The sequence below is a fragment of the Varroa destructor genome, unplaced genomic scaffold (assembly GCF_002443255.2).
Source record: "Varroa destructor unplaced genomic scaffold, Vdes_3.0 BEIS01000002.1, whole genome shotgun sequence".
Lineage (NCBI taxonomy): Eukaryota > Metazoa > Arthropoda > Arachnida > Mesostigmata > Varroidae > Varroa > Varroa destructor.
In genome coordinates, this window is record NW_019211455.1 from 57435605 (window position 1) to 57441154 (window position 5550).

General features: G+C 37.6%; 1 non-coding gene across 1 annotated transcript; it reads right to left on the reverse strand.

Annotated features, from left to right (window-relative positions):
• Window positions 1-437: 437 nt before the first annotated feature.
• On the reverse strand, window positions 438-753 carry LOC147758043 (Nuclear RNase P). The gene has a single exon (XR_015322601.1).
• Between the last annotated feature and the right edge of the window lie 4797 nt (window positions 754-5550).

Below are 5550 nucleotides of genomic sequence, written 5' to 3' on the forward strand. Positions count from 1 at the left end.
CTTTTTTATTGCATTGAGAACTTACATACCTAGACGTTCTTACACCTAAAATATTAATTCACAGGTCAAAATTAACACACGAGTTACTATACGAGATACTAATAACAGTAACAACTGAACGATACAAACCTGCCGTATTATGAAATATTTTTTCAAAGGGATATAATTATTCGTGACACTAATAAACAACATAAAGGGCTTAGTTTTCTTTCGAATTTTCAACTGTGCCTATGTAACAACGTACATTAAGCATAATGGCGATTAATAATCACGAAATGAGCTATTAGAACGACAAATATATAAAGAAAAATTGTGTTCGTGCCCTAAGTGTGACCAGTACTTCTCTCTATAGTGTTCATGTAGGTAATGCGATATGAGTTAGGGGATAAACAAATGAAAACCTGTTTTCTGTGGGTTGCTCGAAAATGTGTGTGTCCTCCAGGTGGAGTAGTCTGAATTCAGTTACGGAGGCCCACGCCGATAACGAATGCCCCGTCCCGCATATTAGACTCAGACAGCCGATCGGGCACCTGTCCCAGCGCCCCCGCGCACCACCCTGGCGCGCGGCGTCCCCCGAGCTCACAACCCGTTGGGGCTCACAGCAAGGGAACCAGGCGGAGTTTCTCGTGGAGCCCGTCACATTTCTGTGACCACCCTTTTAGAGCGACTCATGATCCCGGCCTCAGACCTTCCCAGGAGCGAATTAGGTGACTTTGCACCCCGTCGTGGCTCCTTGTGCGGGCATCACCCGGAGGACCGCCGGTGTGCGACAAGGTGTCAGCCCGTTTTATACCTGGCTTTTGGTGTGCATGCGCTCGCCCCGATAGGGTGCTCGGTTGAGGTCAACTTAAAGTCTTCCAAAGAGGCCGTTTGCATTTATGGGTTATCTGATATACTAGTTCTAAAGGGTACTTGAAATGTATAATAGCTCTATTTCAGTCTGCGTACACCTATACAGAAAACCGACTTATTGTAGCGGCGAAGTTTGCCGTAGCTGTAGCAAGTGCGCTACTAGGGTATGCACGTTGGCCCGTCATAAGAAGACCAACACCCTTACGCACAGACAGGGCTTTTTCTAAACTTGCAGTATTATCTAACCCTCTAGAGAGAGGCTTAGATTACTTTAATCTTTAAAGTAGTAAAATTTATCTATCAATCGCGTATAAGCGTGCACGGTACATATATAAAATGAATAATAATTCGACGACAGAGGATGACAGTATTCAGGCAACGCTAATTTGAAAATTGTATTTAGTTTAATGTATTATAAGACCCCGGTCAGCCAGCGCGCTTATATATAATACGTCCGATATTTGCGTGAAAAAAGTAATTCGCGCGTTACGGACGAAGTCATGTCCATACGAAAAAACAAAATTTAATAGGTGGAAGCTTTTTCTTTGGCTGCTATTAAATATTCCATGAGTTTCTAATAATCATTAATTACATGTGATACAAAATTTAAAGCAGATTCAAGTTTTAGCGAAAATTATAGTAAACATGTGTTAATCTATGTAGATATAATATAACCACTTTACAGATTCCTTTCTTTCTCTATTGTAGGCAAAAACAATTAATTTCGTGGCCTCAGATTGCTAACAGATGTAACTAACTGATGATCAAATGTCTTCACCAGCCTTTCATTCGGAATGGGTTTTTCGTGCGCGTTCTATTACAGTTTGTTTGTATTTGCTCAATGCCTCTTATAGATCGAAGGCCAAAACAAGCCCTCGATACGAAATACCAGACAGTTCGCTTGTTTCAGTCACTTTTTCGGTCGCGTAGTTGGCCATGCCGAACCCAGTTTTGCAACCACAGAAACAAAATAAGTAGCAATCAGGAAAATCTGCCGGCCGTTTCTTCGAATTAACGCTGGATCTGCATGAAACGAAGTGGGCGAAATTATGTATGCTTTCATTTGATAGTAATAGGAAAAAACGCCGGTACACTGTCTTGTTCCTAGGCGAGTCAAACACCTCTAGTACGTTCAGTTTGTTATCTCTCGTTATCATCATAAGACTCTAGGGGACATCGTAACCGCTTTAGATAATCTTGCTGGGTCGAGACGTGGTTTTAATAAGTATTCGTATTAGACACAAATTATTATTATTATAAAATTACTTACTTAAATTATAAAAATCAAGTACTTATATTTTCACGATAGATAGGACGTTGGCTGACTACATACATATATATATATTGCTCATAAAAGATGATACTATGCAAAATCTAAATTAAATTTCAATATGCGAGAATCAATAGGCTGGTAATAAATATTCGTTCTACATTTTATTTTCGTTTCAAATTATACTCAATAGACACTAAAGTTACTTCGTATCTTTGTAACCATGTTTTAGGCAAATTAACTCAACGGTGTAGTTCGATGACAAGCATTTCTGTAGTTCCACTGAGTCATGTACAAACCTTCAACGTAGTTGCCAATGTACGGAATTTCGTATAGTTCTTGCCAAAGGATTTGTTGCCAAATTACCAATTAAATTTTCATAGGATACAGCAATGACCTAGGTTCAGCTCACGCTAATTAAATATGAATTGCAAAACAAAGGTTCTGCAGTGTGTATATTTTGTAAAATGAAAATGTAATAGTATGCTCATATAGTAATGTACTGGTAAGCTTCAAGCTTGGATCTAGTTCTTTATGATAATATAGTTAACAGTATGATACATAGAAGAAGAACAATTAATGCTGGATCATTAATACCGTTACCAGGAATGTATTTAAAGGAACCAATTGAAGGTTGGTTGGATACGAGGTGAAAAGATGAATTAGAAAGCATGTCAATGAAGTTAAACTAGAGATGCACGGAAATAAACACAGGCACGCGAGTAGATCAATCGACTGAAGCGACATTGAGGCCATCATGGCAGACGACGCGATCCACGGCGCTGGCGACAGCAAAGTCAATGGGTTGAATAAGCGGGATAGTGAGCCTCCTAGAAAAGCAGGCCATACCAGCCATGACGATAATAGTAAACAACCGGTGAAAAACAAGCTCGCCCGGCACATGATAAGGTCCCGAGTGCAATACATTGTTTGAAGATGTCCAATCTGGCGCCTTGCTCAGAGTTCAAAACACGGAAAGTGAGTCTCTACAGGCTGTCAGTCGACTATACATTGATCGAGCAGTATCTGAAATGACGATAGACTTGAACGTCACAACGGTACGCTGTCGAACAAGTAACGTATTGAGTCACCGATGTTAATTAATTGGCGATTGCGTCACTGTATTAAATCGGGATCGTATCCTCTGCAGCGATATGAATAATCGTTTCGTTGCAGACCACTAACTCTTTTGAAAAAAACTTTTTCCTTTACTGCAGGCTTCGAGACATAGATTTAACTCAAGCACACACTGGAATAAACGTTAAAATAATAAAGCGTCTTTCAGACGTTTTGGCTGAAATCGTAATGGGGGAAGGGAGTTCGCTCGTGTAAGGATCGGTCAAGCGTTTTGGACTTGTGGCAGTAGTTATGAGGAAGGTAAGCTGAAGCCGGGACCCTGAAGCTGTTTAGTTATGAAATCTGCACAATAAGATCGGAAAGTCGGTAACTTGTAAAGGCAAAAGAAACCACTTACCAAATTAACACATGTATTGGCACAGTTGAGTAGCTCATTAACCTAATACTAATTCATTGTCTTTTTACTTTTATTTAAGATAGGGTTCTGTTGTCAGCTGGAGCCGTACGGAGTTATTGCTGTTAGGCACGCTTGTTGATACTAGATAGGAGTCCTTAGCGCTATTTTCATAGTCCTATCTTCTTAGACTGTGATCACATGTACATTGCATAAAAAATATCTAGTAACTCTAAGCAGTCAACAATTATTGTTATGCTTCGCCATTGAGAATACTTTCTGTAGATGAATGTAAAATGAGGGTTAAAAAAACCCCCGTTCTTCTTTTCTAACTTATATTTTTTCTAACTTTTTTTGCTTCTGCTTGTTATATTTTATTTGTAAAAATTATGAACGTAGTTAATAAAAGTCTTTTGGACGTCATTCGCTCAACCTTATCAGATCAAATAAAAAAAGCTTTTGCTTTTTTAAGGGTGAGATATGTAGCTAAATGATAAACGAAAATTGATTTGAATAATCGAACTTTTTTAAACTGCTTTTAAATTTAATATCTTTTTATTAGTCGATAAGTTTTTCTATTTTTAAATTAATAGCATCAACGAGTCTCTTGATTAGCATCTATGTAATGCTATATGAGAGAAGTGTATATTGCGTGTGTTCATTATTATTCTTATTACTATTTTTCGAGTTTCTGAACCAGCGTCAATGATAGGTTCACATCCGTAATCAACGGCTCATACCCACGTGTGTAAAAAGTTTAAAATATTGTGTTGAATTTTGTAAACAGTATGGACATTTCCTCAGTCTGACCTAACAAATAGTGGTTTCTTTCTCAATTCTGTGACCTTTTTTTTTTTCTAAATTGTAATGGTGTTGCTATTGAGAGCAACCATATTGATAAAATATTAGATGTCGGGATTTTAGGTTCATTCGTATGCTGAACAATCTACGAAAGAAAAACTTCGGTGTCAATGGTAGTTTAAGGCGAATAACATAGAAATTTTCATAACGTTATTCAAAATTAAAACTTTTATTATTTCCCAAATATTCCAGCACCATTAACTTGATTTAAAAAACGTTTAACGACAACTGTAGATACCTTGTTATTTGGGCATCAATTTAATATATAATAACATGTCCCAAGCCTACAGCTTTATAAAAGGGTATGTACTGATGTATATATGATACGTACTGATAAAAGCTGAAATATCTAGTTCAGGGAGAAGGGTCTTTGAAATAAAAATTTGGTATAAAGGGTTCTTTTTTAGTACTTCGTAAGCAGTACGTGTGAACTAGTTATTACAAACTAGGCGTCATCATTTGCAAATTATATATTCAGGGAGCCATCAGAGTAAAAATTGTTTTTGTAACAAATGCATTATTATTGTTAATTATAGAAAGGTAAACGGTTACACAACTCACTAGCACATACTTTCACTCTCCAGCCACTTCATTTTTGCAAGTTTTATTGTCTACATATATTGTTTTAGGCAGGAACTATTTCTAGCTGGCATCTTCAGCTCCCATCTTTTTATATTTCACAGAAACGACTGCTGTCATAATCGAAAGATCGGCTCTAAAAACGCTTAAATCTATAAATATAAAGCATATCGAGATCGATACTATTTCATGTCAACCGCAGTCAGAACACCGGGCCTGGTTAATGACCGCACGGCTCCAGGTTCGTTGAAGACCGTCTTATCAAGTTTATCTTCTAATTTTCCATTCAGTAATCACTTGACGACAACTTTTGATTTGGGACCGGAAAAGTGCTTTACAAGTATACAATTCTGTTATCTGAAATTAGTGATATTAAGCTGCTGTTAAATCAGTAGGGACAATACTTATGTGACTAGATAAACTTTTGTCATGACGAGGTCTATTTTTACAGAAGTTCTGGCGAAGTTCGGAAGTAGCGGCATGCGATATTTACCTAGTAGAATTTATTCTGGCCGGA